We start from the raw sequence: 21230 nt of genomic DNA on the forward strand, positions 1-21230 counted from the left end.
AAACAAATAGCCATCATCGCTTCCTTGTGCCGCATGTTACTATTACCTCTGCTTTTAAGGTGACTATGTCTGTCATACGTGTCTGGTGGAAATACTACATACCAGTATGCTACTGGGCATCCTGTCTCAGCTCTGTGTTAAGTGACATCGTGTTGGTGATGTAAAATCTGAAAATATCAATCAACGTTCATGGTGCACTATACATGTGGGTCAACTGAAACCAGAAGTTGGCTATGGATACAAAATTTTGATAAAATTTAACAAAAGGATTCTGTAAGAATCAACTGGCTAAACAGAATTTCTAATAGAGGGTATTGTATAGTCTATTTTTTTTTTCTTTTTTTTTTTCACGTTACGCGGGCCTCTCACTGTTGTGGCCTCTCCCATTGCAGACGCGCAGGCCCAGTGGCCATGGCCCATGGGCCCAGCCGCTCCACGGCACGCGGGATCCTCCCGGACCGGGGCACGAACCCACGTCCCCTGCATCGGCAGGCGGACTCTCAACCACTGTGCCACCAGGGAAGCCCCTATAGTCTATTCTTATATTTAAGTTGTGTGCTATACATTCTTTGTATCACTAAAATTTAAAAATAAACTTACAGACATGCACACTCATTTTTTTGAGTCATTTTTTAAACATTTGCTGGCAAACCACTGCTTATGCCATATGCTATGGATTGAATGTTTGTGTCCACCCAAATGTATATGCTGAAACTCTAATGTGATGGTATTTGGAGGTGAGATGTTTGGGAGTTAATTAGGTTATGAGGGTTGAGCCCCCATGACGGGATTAGAATTCTTAGAAGAGGAAGATAGCTAGCACGCTCTGCTGTCCACTAAGTGAAGTACAATGAGAAGACAGCCATCTGCAAACCAGGAAGTGTGCTCTCACCAAACACCAGATCTGCTGGCACCTTGATCTTTGACCTCTCAACCATGAGAAACGAATGTTTGTTGTTTAAGCCACCCAGCAATTTGTTATAGCAGCCCAAATTGACTAAGACACTGTATTTTACTCAGCAATATTTAAAGAATTTGATGAAAAGAGTGAATGAACAAATGTAAATAGAGTTAAGTCAAAATTGAGCTTTCTAACAATAGAAAGGGATCTGAGTATGACAATGTCCTCTGCCAATGTACCTTTGCATAAATTTGATCAAGTTGTTTTCATCTTTGGATTTTCCCATGAAAATGCAGATAACATTTACCATATAGAAGTATGCTGTGGGAATTAATGACAGAATTTTTTTTAAAAGGACTGATATTGTACTAGAAATTCAAAATACTGCATCTGCTATTGACCATAATAACTAACATTATGATTGGGCTCAACTATAATGAAATGTTTAAGCCTTTTTTATTTATATCTTTGGGTTAAATGTGTACTACATTTTATTTTCCTTAACATTTTTATAGAATATATGTTTATTCCCTTTACTTGGACGTTCTACTTAAAAAGTCAAAATTTACATGATTTTGTTTTAGACAGAGTAATAATTGACTCTGTTAAGCTTACCTATATGTCTGTGAAATGAGAGATTTTTTTTTTTCTGTTCCTTCACTAGTAAATACTACTGTTTCTAATGAGAAAATAGGACAGTTTCTGGAATGGAGTAGGGGTTATTTTTTAAGTGAATTAATGAGTTAATTCTTTGATTCCTTACATTCTTGAGGTGCCAATAAGTTCTGAAGAATGTTTCTGAATAACTCAATCCATCCAATGACATAGAAACATGAAGAGATAGTATGGAACAAATTCTTCTGGAAATATTGTAGTCTTTTTACAGGCATTCACCAAGATTATCTACAGGCTGCACTCTGCCTGTGGAAAGTAACTGCATGCTTACTAACAGTAAGGGTCAGAAGTTCAGGAATGACCTGCTTAGAAATACAAATTAGAGAGGATTCAGAGTCATCCCTGTAATTTGTCCCATGCTCACTCATGTTCCATTGTGCCTTTTTTTTTTTTAACATCTTTATCGGAGTATAATTGCTTTACAATGGTGTGTTAGTTTCTGCTTTATAACAAAGTGAACCAGCTATACATATACATATGTTCCCATATCTCTTCCCTCTTGCGTCTCCCTCCCTCCCACCCTCCCTATCCCACCCCTCTAGGTGGTCACAAACCACCTAGCTGATCTCCCTGTGCTATGCGTCATTGTGTCTTTTAAATGAGGTAGAAAGACGTGAGTTTATAGCTGGTGCCCCAGGAATTCCATGGGAGCAAACTGAACACGTAAACATCATCTATCTTGTGCTCCGGGTAGACAAAGAGAAAAGTTTGAGAACACCTGCATCAAGCCATCAAGCGGAAACTGGAAGATACTAGAATGTTTTCCATGAGCCAGTCTGCTTGAAATCCACCTCGGGGTCCTTCCCGTTCATGATGTTGAGGAGTTTACTTAACTGCTCTGAGCATCCTCATCAGTAGATGAAAACTCTAAGGCTCTCCTAAGGGGTTTGCAGGAAGATGAGAAGGAATAAGGAACACAGAGCATCGTGGCTGACAAGTAACAATATCTCAATTAATGCTGATTCTTGTGGTGGCCACTGTGATGCCCACCAGGCTCTGCTTTGGGGTGGGGGTGGGGGAATCTGTTGCCCTAGAGCAAGGCTTCCTGACCTTGGCACTGTTGATATTTGGGACCAGATGATTATTGCTGGGGGCTGCCTTGTGCACGGTCAGATGTTTAGCAGCATTCCTGCGCTCTATCCACTTGCTAGGAGCAGGGCCCCCAGTCCTGACAATCAAAAACATTTCCAGACATTGTCAAATGCCCCCTAGGGGGCGAAATCACCCCTGGCTGAGGACTACTGCCCTAGAATCTAGTGCCTAGACCCCAGCAGAGCTGTCAGCAGACAGCCTTCAACTGTTAACCTTTTCAGGGACTGTGTCAGATGCAAAGACCCACCTCACTGGGGTCATGCCCCTTCCCATAATCAATGCAGAGTATAAAGGGCTTGGTCATCTTGGCTCAAATCAATGTAGCACTGAAGGGCCCTGCAGCCCCAGAGCTCCCAACGGGGTGAGCAGGCCCGTCACTGAGCCACACGGCAGCTCTTCTTTCCCTCTGCCCCTCCCACTTCTATCCCCTGCCTTCTCCAGGTGTTGATTCCCAGAGCACAGCTCAGTAAACATCCTGTAACCTAAACTCCATCTCAGAGTCTGCCTCCTGGGGAACTGATCTGAGTTCACTCCCCTTTGCTTCCTTCTCAGGCACAGAATTATGAGTCATTCTCCCATCAGATCTAGCAGAAGAGAGAGCACACTGAACAGCTAATGGCAACTTTCATTTGCCTCAGCTCCCAGCTCTAACTTGGAATCAATCATGCAACTTAATAGTTGAGTCTGAATGTACCAATTGCCTTGCCTGTTTTAACAAGGACAAATAGCTTCATCTGAAAATGACACTGTCGCCTTGCATGGGAAGGCAAACAGTTGTGTAATGGAGGATGCCCTTGGTAACATTATTGCATTAATTCAAACAAAAAGGCAATGATAAAGCAGAGATGGGATTGCAATATCATGGAAAAAACTCATTGTATGTAAAACAACTTTGCATATAATTCAACCAAACTACATCTCAGTATTAATCACTTTTTATTACTTGAGAGAGAGAGATTGGGAAAGAAAGAGAGAGCAAGTGAGTTCATCTAAGGGATTTTACAGCACAGAGTCTGTGTTCTTTGCCGTAATAAGTTTCTGATGGGGCCACCAGAATTGAGTAGCACGGGATTTCTTTATTTCAAAGTTATATTTAACATAACCACCTCCCACAAAAATCCTCGCCTGTGGAAGGAAGAATGATAGATTGTACCAAAACCCAGGCCAATTAGCCTGGTTTCAGTGCATGTAACTCTGCAGTCACCTGTAGCACTTGGGGAATGACACCATCAGTTGAATTTGTAAGGCTCCAAACTCCCCTTCCAGCAAGTTCCAGGAGCAAGACACCTCCATGCTAATCAGGGCCGACCCTACAGCCACCAGAAACTTTATAGCACTTGACTTTTAGCCAGTTTTGTTTGTTTGTTTTCCAAATCATCATGCACTTCTCTCTTGGGGAAAAGAAAAATAATCATTTGACTTGGAGAGTGAGAGAGGAATTTTCTTTTGTGAAATTACAGATTGGGCCACCTAGAAAATACTTCCTTAGCCCAGCATGTTGGTTTCAAGCACACTTGTAGGAACACTGAAATCCTTAAGGCTGTAGACTATGCTTCCCATCCTGGGAAGCATCCCGAATTCCTCATGGTGTTTTGGCATGGGAGGTGGTAGCCTAGCAACAACAATAGCTGTCATTCTTGAATTACGGTAGTCCCCTCCCTTATCTGTGTTTTTGCTTTCCTCAGTTTCAGCTACCCGTGGTCAACTGCAGTCTAAAAATGTTACACGGAAAATTCCAGAAATAAACAATTCACAAATTTTAAATCGTGCTCCATTCTGAGCAGCGTGATGGAATCTAGCACCATCTCACTCCATCCTGCCTGGGACGTGAATCATCCACGTATCCCACCCGTCAGTCACCTCAGTTTATCAGCTAGGCTGTCATAGTAGAGCCGTATTGCAGTGCTTGTGTTGAAGTAACGTTTATTTTACCCCCAAAACACAAAAGTAGTGATGCTGGCAATTCAGATAGGCCAAGGAGAAGCAGTGCTTCCCTTAGTGAAAAGGTGAAAGCTCTCGAGTCAATAAGGAAAGAAAAAAACAATTGTGTGCTGAGGTTGCTAAGATTAGGGTAAGAACGAACCTTCTATCACAAAACTGTGAAGAAGGAAAAATAAATCCGTGTTAGTTTTGCTGTCGCACATCAAACCGCAAAAGTTAGAGCCGTGGTGTGTGGTAAGTTTTTAGTCAACATGGAAAAGGCATTACATTTGTACAAGATATTTTGAGAGAGAGAGAGACTATATTCATATAACTTTTATTACAGTATATTGTTATAAGTGTTCTATTTTATTATTCTTTATTGTTGTTCATCTCTTACTGTACCTAATTTATAAATTACACTTTATCATAGGTATGTATGTACAGGAAAAAACATAGTATATATAGGGTTCAGTACTATCCACGTTTCAGGAATCCACGGGGGTCTTGGAACGTGTCCCCCATAGATCAGGGCGACCACTCTGTTCCAATGTGCCGAGCACGGGCTAAAAGCTCTCTGCAGAGAGTCTGATTCATTCTCATGAACAATCCTGTGATAAAGAACCTATTCCCCCCTCTTCATAAACGTGGAGGAGAGAAAGCTAAGAAAGTGAACTTCTTCAAGGTCACAGAACAGAATGCTAAGATATTGCTTTATTTTGGGTAAGGAATTATTGATTTTTTACCTTTAACACTTGTGAATTATACAAAGAACTTATAAATAATTCTCAAAAGGCTTAAAGAAGGCAGGCATAGGCAGACAGCAGTGAGAACTTTCTCCTACAGCCTCACCCTCTCTTTCTTGGATTTAACTAGAAAACCTTCCTCTTGGGCCATCATGACCAATAGCACCGGGAGCATCACACCACTCCATGCGTTTACATTTTAAAGCCTGAGATTGTGCCTTTTTCCTGATCTCAAAGCTTTAGTCCCCTCACATCACATTTTAATAAAATGTGAAGTCAGGAGAGCGAGGCCTCCAATTTCCCCGTGATTTGGCTCCTGGCTTCTTCTCCACCCTCCTTTCCTTCCACTTGTCCCCTTGCTCACAGAGTTCCAGCCATGCTGGTCTCCTTTGGTTCTTCAAACACAGAAAACACAGTCCTGCTTCGGGGCCTTTGGCCTAGCTGATCCCTTTGTCGGGCACACTTCCTTTGAGATCCCTGATCACATGTCACCTCCTCAGTGAGGTTCTTTCTGGCCTCGAGTTAAATTCCTCTCTCTTCCCTTAGGCTGCTGGATCTCGTTGACTCCTACATATACCACCTGACACACAGGTGCTTGACTGTTCATTGCTTCCTCGACCTCAACCCCCCACTGGCAGGCAAAACCCAGGAAGACCTTTGTTTTACTTATTGTTGTATCAACTGCATCTAGAATGGGGCCTGACACAATAAATATCTGTTGAATGGATGAATGAATTAATAATTGAGTTACATGGCCATACAAACATAGTCAGATTTTTTTTTTTCTACATAAATTGGAACATATGTTGTGTTACATCTTCTGAGGCTAGCTGTTTTCACGCACTAGATCTTGGAGAACTTTCGATGTCAGTGTACGATGATCTAATGTCTACATACTATTCTAGGCGTGGACACTATGTTTACTTAACATGATAAACATGTGGGTTGTTTGTAAATACTACTATAATAACCCTGGCATAAGCATTCTTGACTATGCCTTTGTCTACCTAATATATTCTGGTGGGGTATATTCCTTGATAAAAATTAACTTGTTTAACCATTGAGTTAAAGGAAAAGTTTAAAATTTGGAAGATACAGTCCTTCCAGGACCCTCCTCAAATACGCAAATCCACTAATGCTCAAGTCATTTGCATAAAATGGTGTAGTATTTGCATATATCCTAATCACACCTTCCCATACACTTTAAATCATCTCTAGATTACTTATAATACCTAATACAATGTAAATGCAATGTAAATAGTTGTAAATACAATGTAAATTGCTATGTAAATAGTCGTTGGTCCAAAACAAAGTCAAGTTTTGCTTTTTCGGAACTTTCTGGAATTTTTTTTTTTTTTTAATATTTTTGATCTGCTGTTGGTTGAATCTGTAGATCAGAAACCCATGGGTACAGAGGGCTGATTGTACTGACAAACTGCTCTCTCCAAAATATGTTTTCAATGTAAAATCTCTCCAACAGTTAGAGAAGAGTCAATAATTCCAATTTTTTTTCCCATTACATGGGTGAATAGAGCAAAAGGATGCTGTCTCTTTAACAAATTGCACAGGAAAATGCAAATACTATCAGTGCACTCCCAACCCCAAAGCTAAATAACCTGAAGGCCAAGGTCATTTAAAGGAGCCTGTGAATGAGATCATGTGGAAACGGCCAGAGTAGTGTTTGGAGTGCGTGGTGCAGGTTCACCCAGGCACCATAATTATAAGCAATAACTTTGTTTTTGTTTTCTTCATTATACCTTGGAAATAGCTGTCATAAAGTCATTTATTGCCAGCTGGTTTTGTGTTTATAATTACAACTCCACGTAGTATAAAACAAACTATTACATAGCCATGAATATTCACAGTCCTCTTCTAAACTTTATATTTTCCAAGAAGACAGCTGGATTGCTTCCACCGTGAATTTATTAGGATGCAGAATGTCAGAACCAGCAAAGGGAACATACTTGCCTTTTGCCTGAGCTTTCTCGAGTGACTGGGAGGAATGTTTTACTGGAAACTATACATATGTGAAAAGGAGAGCAAGTCCCCATAAACCCAATGAACCCAAAGTAAGGTGCATTCTGTTCCAAAATGTCTACATCTGTAAACTCCCTTTACACAGAAGCAAAGGGAAGAAACAAAAGTTTAGAAAAAGGAAAACAAACAAAAACCCTTCTCATATTAATAGCAAACTAGTTGTGCAATGTGGAAGCTCCTACTGAAACAAAATATTCCTAAAATGATGGTTTTTTCCCCATAACCCTAATCACCTCGATTTTTGGAATTATCTGCTCCCACATCTTCTTCATAATTAAGTACATGTACTAGGCTCATTTTGCATCCCTGGCACCGAGAGGTGGTGGGTGTGAGGGGATGCCCTTAGGTGACCTTTTCCTGGGTAGAGCTGGGGAAGTTGAGATAACAGTCAATCATCTCAGATCCCCTGAGAAGTAAATTACCCACTGAGACTGAAAGGCCCAAAGCTCACAGCCATGGCAAGGCCTGCCTGTTTCTGCACAGAGGGGCCTTCCTGGCTGAAAAGGGGGCCAGAATGACAAGGAGGCGCCCTATACACATAGTACTGAGGGACCAGAGCCCCGCTGGAAAGAGTGCAGGGCTGTAGGTGGAGCTCTGGAGGACTTAGGGGCCCTGGAGCTTTCCTCAGCGTGTCTGGGACACCATCAGTGTCCTGTCCTTTAGCAACCCTGCCAGAGGCAAGCCCCACACACAGCAGCTGTCACAGCGATGCCCTCGGGCTGCCGGGCGCTTTGCCAATGCACTCAGAGCTCCCGGGATCTGCAATCAAATGCCTCCAGGGCAGCCCTTAACCAATCAATGTCTGATGGGTGGGGTGTAGAGGGTAATGGATACTCCTGCATCTCTGCCCTGGAGGGGACAAAGCTGAGGTGTGACCTGCATCGTCTGAGGAGCATCGCCCTGGGACTTTGCAGTCACCTGGGACACAGCCTGACATCCACCCTTCCCTTCCAGTCTCAGTCTTCACATCTCACCTGTTTTTTTCCTTGGGATTGTCCTAAAAAATCCCTTTCCCCCAGATCCTCATCCCAGAGACTGCTTTTGGGGAACCAGCGCAGACATTTGCTATTGTTAGTAAGGTTGATGCGGCTGCAGTAGAACTTCTAAAGTGAAATAAACCTGACAGGTGATTTTGGGAGAGTCTCAGAGGAAACAGAGCCCATGGTCACTTCTGGTCAGTCTTGGTAAGAGAGAGAAGTAAAAGCAGGTGAATCCTTATAAAGAAGCAAGAGGGAAGAGAGAGCATCCTTAAGATCACGAGTAACTTGAACAACAGAGACCTGGCTCGAAACCAAGGAGCGGCTGTCAGGGACAGACAACCGGAGGGGATTCAGAGAGTGACCATGCAGGGAGGAGGCAGTGGTCCTGGGACTTTCTGTCTTCCATGCCTAGGGCAAGGCCCCATAAAGAATGTGCACCATGTAAACTTCTGTTAAACAAACCCAAGGAGGGGTTATTATCTACTCTTGACTTTGAGTCAATCCTTGGCTTCCTTAATAATAAGTTGCATCTCCATTTTTTCTTAATTAGAAAGTTGAAGATGTGACTTCCAAAGGAAACATTTAAGAAAATCCATTACCAATAAACAACCACAAAACAAGAAACACAGATGGTCTCATAGAGGAGCAGCCCAAAGCCTTGACACACTTGGGTGGTGAGGTGATATTTTCTAAGAGTCTATGCATGGACTGGGCACACGGAGAGAGTAACTCAACCATTTCTCAGCCAACCTGTGTTTCCACTCTTCTTCTGAGACTCCCTAATGATCTGTTAACAAACTGAACAGCTGTGAGAAGGGAGAGAGATAATACAGTCAACAATATTTACCAAAGACCATGGAAAAGGATACCAGGATGTCCAGTAGCTTCAGCTATCAGGTTCTCCTCCTCTCGTGGCTTAAGCAAATATATAGAAATAAAGATACCGTCTAATAAATTCTAAAGCTCCCCGGTTGTTTTTACATGGGCTTTGCTGTCTTTCATAACAACAGAGAAGCCTGAGGGGAAGCAATATTATTATCATCCCCTGATGGAGCGGGAAAGCTACCCAAAGTCACACAGTGACTAAGAGGAAAAGCTCAGACAGAAGCCCTTATCTTTTGACTCAAAATTCTAAGCACTTTCCACTGCAGAACAGAGTAAGTAAGGTCAACAGAGAAGGGGGAGGTGATGAGAGAAGAATCCGCCTTGAACATCCCCGGTCCTTGAGGAAGGGCTGGTTAGAGATGAGAGCTCTTTTTCGACATCAACACAGTATGAAAACCCTTCTAGGCCCTAGCTACCAGATCTCAACAGTATTAAATCTGCCATCACACTGAAGATTAGTGCCACAGTGTAACTGAAAATTAGGACACTTTGAGAACCACTGTGTTATTCTGTTCTAACCAATGCCTTTTTTCCCACCGTTGCACCAGACAACTGTAGCCCAGGCTGCATCCTCCTCATATCCAACACAGGCTCGCTCCCCTGGGATGTGCTGAGCTCCTTGCTTTTCTGTGCTTACTAATCTGTCACAGACCACATTATTAGACAGGGAGCAGATTGCTAGATTACCAACACATATGCAGGTTTCCCGCCTGTAGATTTTTTTGACAGCTCTGTTCCACCTCTTAAAATGTCAGCATGTTCTCTTCACAAATTGGGCAATTCCACTTCAACTCCTCCATAATTTCATGGTGTGAACTTGAAATCACCACATAGAAAAAGAGATGGTTTTCCACATGAATACAGGCACTTTTACACTCAATTAATTGTGCAAACACCTGACTCCCTCTCGTATTTATGGGAGTTAGGTGAGACTCTCTTGACAGTTGCTTGGGGTCTACAGCGTGGTTTGTAAAGAATGAGGACTTTAAGTAAAAATAATCATGATTATGCAGCTTGAATCAATATGTAAAGGTAATACATTCTTCTTTCCTTAGTCACAAAGGAAGACATTAGTCAAGCCTGATACACACTTTATATTTAACAAGGGAATTCATTAGGGGATAATGACTAAGAAAGAGGTGTCTAAAGGACACACCCTGTAGGAATGACTGAAGGAAAGGAAAGCAAGAAAGGAAAAGGAAAAGGAAATTGACTATAGTCATAATTCCCAATTTCAAGAATTGTTACTCATGGCCTGAAAATGACTGTGCTTTGTGGACCATCGATCACTGTGAAGACTTTTATCAACCAAATTCTATTACAGAAATGAGCAAAAATAACAAGACGGGAAGCAGCCAGTCTGCAAGGAGATGTCTGACAGCTCAGGCCGCAGGAGGTGAGTTATTTGTACACATTTCCCAGTGATCACTGCATTAATCCAACCAGAATCATCCCAGAACCACAAGGAAGGAAGCAGGCAGCTGGCCTTTCGCCGTATACACGGAGGGTCAGTGTTGGCTCCTGTACTGGGAGATGAACAAACCAAGTTGTGCAGAATGTGACACACCTGTGAGTTATTAAAGAATAGTTTAGATTAAATTTTGTTCTACTCTCAGGGAGTTGACTTAGCGTATGCACTAAGTCATCATTCCTGTTAGAGAGGCAATGAGGAACTCACACAGGCACAGGTGGATAGATGCATGGATGGATGGATGGGATGAGGGTGGCAGGATGGAAGGAGAGATAGATGAAAGGATGGTTGGGATAATTCTTGATTTAGGGATAGTAGCTTGATTCAGCTACCACTAGCTCTGGTAGACTTTGACTTCATTGAAAGTTTGATTTCACAAAGTAAAGGACTTGATTTTTAACCACAATGTTATAATTGCCTCTTTCTTAAGGACAAACAAAATAAAAACCATCCATAACAGGTTGTAACTCTGTCTCAGATAGAACTTATCGCAGCCAAGAGTTATACTCCTTTCGAGTGTGTGAAAGAATTTCTGCCCACGGTTTTCCTCTCCCTCCATGTTACAGTTTCTTTGGGGAGGGATTTGTTGAAAGTGGGACACATCCTCAACATGGAAAAAATACAGTTTCATTAGTAACAGATGTCACTGAGGAATGTTTTTGAGGACATAGTAAGAAGCCAATGATTCTGCACTAGAGATCTATTTCCCCCGAGTTACAAAGAGCTGTCCAAGGTTCCTTCACCCTATGAAATGCATTCCTGTCTCAACCAACATTTTGTCATGTGATCTCTAGCTCATATCTAATTGCAGAAACTACAAATGATGCCTTTTTGGCACACTTCCCACTTCTGTACTGGTTTTCAGTGTTCTGCTAGAAGCACAGATATCCCAAAGGTGCTACTGTTCCTGGTACTTGTCTGTTCTCACTAGCCCATGCATTGCTCCTTTCTCCGTCATCTCTGATAGGCTCACCCAGGCTCCACCTGAACTTCTCCTAGGATGGGGAGTTCACTGGCTCAGAAAGTACATGGACCAGTGCTCCTCAAATGTCAATGGGTATCTGCTCACCTGAACATCTGTTTTTCTTCTTTTTAAATTTTTATTGCAGCATAGTTGCTTTATATTATTGTGTTAGTTTCTGCTGTACAGCTAAGTGAATCAGCTACATGTATACATATATCCCCTCTTTTTCTGGATTTCCTTCCCATTTAGGTCACCACAGAGCATTAAGTAGAGTTCCCAGTGCTATACAGTAGGTTCTCATTAGTTATCTATTTTATACATAGTAGTGTGTATATGTCCATCCCAACCTCCCAATTCATCCCACCTGAACATCTTGCTAAAGTGAAAACTTGGATTCAGTAGATCTGGGGCAGGCTGAGATGATGCATTTCTAACAGTCTCACAGGTGATGGTAATATTGCTGGTCTGTGTATATTGACAGTGGCAAGGAACTAGACAATAATACCATTTCAAGTGCTACTTTTCAAGATACCACTGCATGAGTTGAAACCTGAGGAAAACAGGGAGGAAATTACTGTTCCCACGTAATACATGGGTACCTGAAGTGGCAGATCTTCCAAAGCTACACAGAAGTTAGTAATAAATCAGGAAGAGGTCAGATGATGAAGCCCATGCTCTTCCCCCAACCCTTGTACTTTCCCACAAAATTGCCCTGTTCAAACACCCAGCTCCTCTCATCCTGATAAATACACTTATCCTTCTTCTCACATGAACAGAATGTCAACATTAGAGTCTCAGTTATTTCCTGGTGGGACTATTTTGTTTCTATCTGTCCATGTCACTTCTATATTTTAGACCCACAGTCAAAGTATTCCAATTTGGACTAGAATACTCCTGAAACATTACTGTGTAGACAAATGACTGGGGGAACTTTTTAAAAATGCAGATTCTGATTCAGTAGGTCTGGGTTGAGGTCTCAGCTTCTGCATTTTAACAGCTCCCAGAAGATACCTATGCTGCTGATCTTGGGACTACAGTCTGAGTAGCAAGAGTTCAGACCATTACTCACTGAAATTTCACACTGATCCCTCTTCTCATTTTACCTCTATATCAGTAAAACCCATTATGGTGCAAATGACAGGAAACTTAACTCCAAGTAGCACTCAAAATGAAAAAATATATATAATTTTTTATAATTTAAAAATTTCAGTGATATGTGTAGCTTCAGATAAGGCTTGATCCAGCTTCTCAGTGATATCTCCAACTACTATAGTAAGTGACTGCTTGATTGGGGCTCATCTGCTGATGTGAACCACATGTGTGTACATATGTAGTAGTTGTGAATATGCTACCTGATGAGGAGGAAGTCATGTAGTATGTCAGGTGCTTTTTTTCCCGCTAAGACAGAAGTTGAGGTGTCCCTTCTTGTCAAAATTGCAAATGGATACTTTCTTGGGTTGGGAAGAATGCCCTGTGGAATGATTTCTGAGACTATTTCTGCTCTAAAGGCTATGATTTAGGGATCTGAGAAAGTTCTAAGAACTTGATCAAAATTAGAAGGCATGGATGATTAAGGACTAAGAAAAATACCCATGACATAGGAATTCTCATGTCTTGCCTTTAGATTGAAACATAAGCCCCGAGTTAATTTATAATTTTCAAAATGCTCCACTAAAGCTTCTCTGAACTCTCACCCCAATATTTAATAATCCTCCCCAATCACATGTAAATGTTCCCCCTTGTGCCATTTCCTCCTCTTCTACTACCTCTGCCTCCACTCTTTCCTTGTTTTGATTTGGTACAGTGGAGGCATCCTTAACAAGGCATGTTGGACCACTCTTACAGGACTGGAGCTCCTAATCGATAGCTTCAGAAAAGTTAGGAAGGGGAAGGAAAGACAAGAGTCTCTTTTCTTTCGTTATGGTGCACTTTCCTTAGTCCAGTTACTCTAGTCTTTCCATTCAGAATTCCAAAGTGTCTGGAATCTTGACCCTCATTTTCATTCATTTTTTATGTGGAGCAAAACTTGCAAAAAAAAAATTTATATTCCTATAGGAAATGTCATGACATTTTGCTTTCTGCAGTGAATGCACAAACTTGCAAGATTATGTTGATCTGATGGTGACTCTGCTGTCACATTCAGGAACTGAAATGATAGAAGAAAAATGCAAATACAGTCACTAAATGAAATCGAGGAAAGGTACTTGTTTATAGTTATGGATCTTTATTCTATTTTTCTCCTCTTGAATGATAATATACAATATTTTCTAGTCACTTGTGGTAAGGGATATTTTTGGAAAATTATTAGGAATTCAGATGTGAACATCTTTGGGTACGTTTTGTTAGGGAGATTTTTAAGTATGTAATTTTATGATATTTTATGAGCTTTTATAAATGGGTCATTTGTCCAGATAAGAAATTTAGTTATAGAATGAACATAGAGTTATATTTGGATCTTAATTACACAGGCCAGAACCACTGGCAAAGTCATTAGACATAATAATTCCTAAGCTTCCCAGAAGAATGGACTGATCAGGGGGTGATCTCACTGGGGCCATTTTCTGGCTTTAAGAGGCCTGGAATTTTACTCTGAGGTTTCTCCATAATTTAAACGACATAGTGTCTGTGCTAAGATCTCAGACAGCTGTCAATTTCCAGTTGGAAAACAGAGTCTGGGTCTACAAAGGCCCCACAACTTCAGAAAATTGATGAAGGTGTCTGGATAAATCAATCAAATGGAAATGATTTTAGACAAACGTTTTCTTTAACCTACACTGTGCTGATGCTTTGTTCACTTAGCCCATATGCTTTGATGTTTTAGTTACTACATTTTGATTGATTGACAAGACATGGCGTGGTCAAAAGGCAATACATACAGGGTATTAATTAACTCTATTAAGTGGGCTGAATTTTCTTCCCTTGATCTTTTCTCCCCTTATTTCAGTTTTTTTTAAATCCCCTCAAACTTGCTTAAACTCTTCTCCACAGGTCAACTGTCTCATTAACACAAATAAAATTATAGGTTGTTCTGAGGCTCCAACTGGTAGCAACAACTAATATTATTTACAGCTCTTTTTCCAACAGCAGTTGCACCCTTGGGAACATAATGAGAAACTAATTACCACTGATTTAGCATCTGAACTTTTCAGGCATTCTTTGTCAACCACTAGATAGCTAGCATTAGGAGCAATGGAGGAGGCAGGGAGGAGAATATTCAAAGGTGCTGAGAACCTACATGCAGCCACAGGTGTATCAAGAGGCACAAGAATACCCACAGCAGCAGCCAGCATAGACACTTCCAACACCACTCCCATGATGCTTTGCAGCATCCAGGATTAGCCCTTCTGGACCTGTCCTCTTGTAGACTGGGATTCCATTTCAACAAGTAGTAGATGGGCTTTATGGGTTGGAAAATGAAGGATGAGCTAGTGATAAACATTGGTGTTTCCCATTCGGCCATATTTTTCTCCCAGCTCCATATGGGGTCAAAAAATTCAATTGTAGTCAAAGCACAAAATCATCACAATTTTTAGATATAGTGTGAAACACTAGCTAAGTAATTTGGGGACAGTTCTAATACGAACTTACTAGACTAAATGTCATTGTGATGTATGAGGAAATTGGATTTTTCTATAATATTTATTCAAACTCATGTGATCATAGTTTTATCCTACACTTTCAAGAAACTTTAATAAAACATCCATAGCAAGATGTAGTTTTTCAAAATTTACCTGAGAAGGGGGATGAGATGGGGGGATGTGGAACAGGATTTTCGAAATCTGAATTTTTTTTTCATTATCAGACAAAATCAGTTCTGGCCAATTTTTAAAGTAAGCAATTTAACAAAGTAAAAGAAGCAATACTATATATGAAGAATATTAAGATTCTCTTTACTAAAACTTCAGACTAACAACCACAGGAAATTTCAAATTGATGAAATATTTTTCCAAGAAAGGCAAGTCATGATTTCTAAAGAGTTTCTGTTTTGGAATATTGTCCAGGTTGTGATTTGGTCTGTGTGTGCGTGCATGTGTGTGTGTGTGTGTGTGTGTGTGTGTGTATACCCTGGAGGCAATTAGTTAAGTACCCTAATCAGGTATTCACCCTCCACAGATGGCTACATCAACCATATCAGCTATCAATATTGAACAGTAGAGGGTTAGTTAACAAGCAACAGAGATATTAGAAGTAATTCTTTATTGGTAAGATGAGATATGATAGTTAGCCAGAGAAACTGTATGGGCACCATCACCTTTGTATGAGACATCCATGAGAATCTGGCAAGGTCAACCACCTAAGAGCTTGAGAGACACGCCGAGGTCCACAGCTCTAACTGATGTTACAATCACACGCTGAATGGACGAGTCCACGGCCTCATCTACCTTCAGGATTGGCTGCTCCAAATGACCTTTTTTAGACTAGATGACTATTTTTGTGACTGCTTGCTAATGGATGTTTGTACGCGGGACAGAATTCAGCCTGAGAAGTGCCTGCATTGTAATATAGAGCTTGATACGGATGCGAGTTTTCAGTAGAAATGTTCCCTTCCTTCTATTTTTCGCCCTTACCAGAGGCCAGTAATATTTGACAAATGGACTTAACAACTGTTGATGAAGCTAAAGGTTGTGGGCAGAAACACAGAAACAAAGGTGGAGTGGATGCTGGAGGGTCTGACTCAGGAGCAGGCAGGAGATCCCCAAACAGATGGTGTTCCCCAAATACACCCAAGAACAGTAACTCGTTAATGCAGGGGAGACATGATTTTTTTCCTTTTCAATCTAGTTACAAAATATACTATCAGCTCAAAAATTAATGCTACCATACAGTATATTTCTCCTTATCAAGATCCATCATGGCAGTAAGAACTAGAAAGCTAGAGATATTCAACAGTTGTATTTAGGGGGAGGCTCTGGTCTGGATGAAAATTTTCTTCCATTACATTTATTCATGTCTGTTGGTTAAGAATTTTCTCTTGTTTACAAGTATCTTTACTATTTCCCAATTATTTTTTATTTACCTATTTTCAATCTTTCTGAGAAATTAAAAGAAAAGAATGCATTTTTTTAAAGAAAATAATGAGAGGAAAAAGAAGAACAGACCCAGACCAAGACAAAACATGGGGGCCAGATATTAACAGCCAATTTAATAATCCCAAGTTCGAAGGTTGCACCCTGATTTGTTTCCTTAGCTCAACCAGTTGTCACTATATGTAGTTTGGTGTGTAGCGAATTACGCTGATGCTCTACCCATGGCATGTTAAAGTTCACTGTTCCCTTGCATGACAGTGCCTTCTCATCGCAAGCCCCTGTGACTCTCTGGCCAGGATGGGTGAAGAAAAGAAGGTGACAGGTATCAGGTGGGGCAATTCTGAGATGTACGTACCCCATGCAATCTGTGCCCATATTAAGCACACGTTTTAAATAAGCCATCTTTATTCTCCCAGAAACGTGAACAAATAGCCCTTTCCCTTTATTGCTATTTCCGCATTCTATTGCCACACCCTTGTTCTGCTGCTTGGAAGAATTACAGACTGCAGCCTTGTGACTCCTGGAACTGCATATAATCACTATTCAAGAGGAAAAATGAATTGCAAAATGAAAACCTTCCCCGCAACTTAATATACAGAAAATAAAGGCAAGGAAGTACACAAGTGAAATCTTAGGGGAGCTTGACGCCTAATCACGGTAATTAACCAGAAAAATCATGTATGGGTATCATGCATCATTTGGTCCTGAGTAGAGGTTATATTGTTGCACAAGGGCTCAAAGATTGTCCATGTGTACAAAGTTGATCTATATCCCAAACCAGAATTGGTTTCCATGGAAGCTTTAAAATAATGATAATAATAAATTGATTTTGTTACAGCTTTATCAGTTGTAGGTAAGGAAAGGTAGACAAGAAATGAGGCCAAATGTATTAATATTGGGACAGTTAACAAGCAAAGGAGATATCAGAGATAATCCCTTACTGGCAAAATGAGTGGTGTGCAAGATATGTGGTTAGAATTGAAGAAACAAAATTTCCCTGACCTGCTGATCTGGTGGCGAGTATTTGAGACCAAAGAAACTTCCCTGAAGCAGAATAGATAAAATGACACCATTTTCACAAACCAACTTGCTTCACCTTTGAAGAAATTCTCTCAGATTTCCTTCGCCCTCAAAGCTAATAGAAACACGACTCTCAGACAAATATTTACAAGTCTTGGCACCACAGAGCTCTCTCCTCCCTGTAATGTCTTGTGTATTTATACGGAGGCACGCTCACTGCCGCTGAAAGATGTCGTCTCTGGAGGGGAAGGGCCAGAGGTCATCTTTAATGCGGTTTTATTCCACTGATCTCAGTGGCTGTACAGGAGGGAGAGCTTTCATTTAGGGAGGTCTTTACTCCGATTCACTTCTGGTATGTTCTCGTGCTTTGCCCCTTCATGGTTTTAAGGTCAAAAGTAAGATGAGAAGATGCGGCTTGCCTAAAGCAGTGAATAACAAAGAGAGACTTAAAAAGCCAAGAACTGTTATAGAAACATGTATTTTATTAGGTCTTGTACAAAGAGCTAGCAAATACCACCAAGGCTGTGAGCTATAATCAGATAAATGACATCAAATACTCTGAGGACTTCAACTGCGCAGCCAGACCTGTCATCTGCCCGGACTGGGAGGTTAAGCTGAGGTTTGTCATAAACTCTGCGGAAGAGGGCATTTGTGTCTAAATCCTACATTCTCCACGAAGACATTCTCCCTATGGCACTGCAGGGTTGATTTTTTTAATTCCCTTAAAATAAACTTCTAGTTTCAAATTCATGAGAGTCTTGAAATCTTCTATAATTCCTACATATTTCCTGCCTTGCACTGCCTAGAAGTTTTTTTGTTGTTGTTGTTTGTTTTTTCTGGTGCTTCTTTGTTTTTAATTCAGCAAATTTACATGGCCACACTGCGTCCCATGTCTTAATGGAATATTTGGAGGTATGACTGTTCTGAAGCTGGATTTTGGGGTATCAGACACTGGGCTGAGAGATCTTTGGTTCTCGCTGTCGCTAATTAGCTGTGAGACCTTGAGGAAACCACTTCTGTTTCCCTGGGCCTCATGGAAAATGAGGAAGCCATACCGGCTAATATGTAAACTTCTCTTCTAGTCTGATGTCCTGTGACTCTAATAAGCACAGATAACCATCCCTGAGCCCTTACCACGTGCTATGCAGTATTCCAAAAGTACTGTATGGATTACTCAATTTTCACCACAAGTCTATAGGTACTACTTTTGTTATTGACCCCATTTCATGAATGAGAAAACTGAGGTTCAGTGTCTCATGTAAGATCGCACAGCCAGTGACTGGACAAGCTAGGATGGACAAGGTGCTCTGCCTCTAAAGGATGCCCCCTTTTATTTTTTTTTTAAGGTATCTATATGCTACCTTTTGTTTTTAAATTTTTTTTAAGTTTAATTGAAGTATAGTTGACTTGCAATGTTGTGTTAATTTCTTCTGTACAGCAAAGTGACTCAGTTATACACATCTACACACACACGTATATATATTCTTTATCATATTCTTTTCCATTATGGCTTGTCATAGGATATTGAATATAGTTCCCTGTGCTCTATAGCAGGACCTTGCTGTTTATCCGTTAGCAGAGGACGCCCTCTTTACCACCAGGCTAGTTTGCCTCTAGGGCCACCTCTGACCTCCTTCATGCTGTCCCAAGCGTAAAAAGCCCACAGCTGCATAGTGTCTCGGCGGGTTCCCACAAAAGCAGACACTGAAACCAGGATTTTGGAAAAGGTGTTTTATCTGGGAGATGATTTCAGAAGTACCGTGAGGTAGACCGACGCGTGAGACAAGGGAGAGAAGAAAGCAACACACGTACATGAATGAAGGGGTTACTAGTCTGGGCGACCGGCACTCTTTCCTGCAGGGGGCGCTCTGAGGAAGTGCACAGAACACAACTTGGCGTTTTCCATTGAGCGGTGATGGGGAGAGGGTATTTCCCTGACTAGCTCCCATCCTGATGGGCTAACTCTCTGAACTTCTGGCCTGCCTGCACTTGAGCCAAACACACCCTCTCGGTCAGAGAACTCTCCAGGCCTGAAATGCAGGCCGCCTTGAACAGTACAGAAACCGGGTTGTAACATCCCTGGTAGGCTGAGTGGCAAGGGCAAGGCACTGACAGCATCTGCTAGGCGTGGCCGGGAAGTGCAGCAGCCAGGACACATGCGTAGGCCATCTGGCTCTAGTCCTTGGCCTGTGAACAGGCAAATCACCTATGCTGACAACTGTGTAGGCTCAGGAGTTACTAAGGGGAAAAACAGCCTTGCTCAAGCCCCTCTAAGGGTCTCTCTGCCAACCCGGCTTATGCCTGATGGGAGGCAAGAATCCCGACCCATTGTCTTGTTTGGTTTAATTCGATATTCGACATATCCCATGATTTATGGGAGTCCCAGGATACTTAATGAGTTTGATCTGTGCCTTGAACTAGAGGCATCTCCCCGTGCTCAGCCGCTATCGATTAAAAATAAATGCTGGCTTTGTTTATTCTGGACAATTTGTTTGTCTTCTCTACAAATGTTCCATTAGGTACGAGGCTCATTTTTAGTTCAGTTGCCAAGACTAGTAAAATTTGGATAAGTGCAAAATGAAACATGCTTGCACTTTCTGCCCAAGTTGAAGGCGTTTAAAAAAATATTTTAAGCAAAACTTTTCATCTTCTTTTAATTAAAGAATAAAACCCAGTTTGATCTTATTACTCTGTAAGACAACACTTCACCAGTAAAAGACATTCCCCAAGGACTCTAATAAAAAGAGCAAATACATCCTTATAATATGATTAATCCATATTAAAGATTCTCTTATGAAAGAAGATCAGTGAGACTCATTTGGAAGCATTCTTAGCTTGGAGCCAGGAGGTCAAGGGTTGTTACTATTTGACATTTATAGACCTGGTAGCAGAAGATGGTGAAATATTTGAACGAGCAAATTGGATATGACCTAACAGTCCAATAAAACAATGCTGGCCACCTGCGCTGAGCTTTGCCATCATTTAGTCATCTTATCCTCGCATTACATTGCAGGTGATTCAAATGTAAATGATAACTGTAACATCAAACCACCTCAGCAGGTCCTGGGAGGATAAGATGACCAAATGCTGGCAACTTAAGGGAAGAAGGGTGCAGCAGTGAATAGACCTCTCAATGCCGGAGGGGACTAACCTCTCCTTTCAGAACTCAGATTCTCTTGGGTAGATCATAGGCCACTCTTTGTGTTCATTCATTGAGCTTATCATCATGGACTCGTTGAGACCTCACTGTACCAGACACTGAGAAGCGCTGACCTTATTTGGGTGAGCAAAAGCATGCAGGCCCCTACTCTCAACAACTTCAAAATCTGACAGGAAAAGATAATTAAATGAAGGAAGTACACTGGTGTGAAAGTGCAAGTGTAAAAGTTTGCGGGGAGGAAAAATTTAAGAAAAGAGAGTGTGCAGTTGGCAATGTGACCTGATTATGAAGGTCAGGGTGGAAAGATTTCCCTGAGGCCATGACATGGGAGCTAAGATCTGTAAGGTGAGGA

General features: G+C 41.3%; 1 protein-coding gene across 2 annotated transcripts in view; it reads right to left on the reverse strand.

The window, feature by feature from the left end:
- The window catches only part of MACROD2 (mono-ADP ribosylhydrolase 2), a 2000643-nt gene that overhangs the window by 603867 nt on the left and 1375546 nt on the right, over positions 1 to 21230 (reverse strand). The gene's annotated exons all lie outside the window — the stretch shown is intronic.

Source organism: Tursiops truncatus, chromosome 15 (genome assembly GCF_011762595.2).
Source record: "Tursiops truncatus isolate mTurTru1 chromosome 15, mTurTru1.mat.Y, whole genome shotgun sequence".
Classification (NCBI taxonomy): domain Eukaryota; kingdom Metazoa; phylum Chordata; class Mammalia; order Artiodactyla; family Delphinidae; genus Tursiops; species Tursiops truncatus.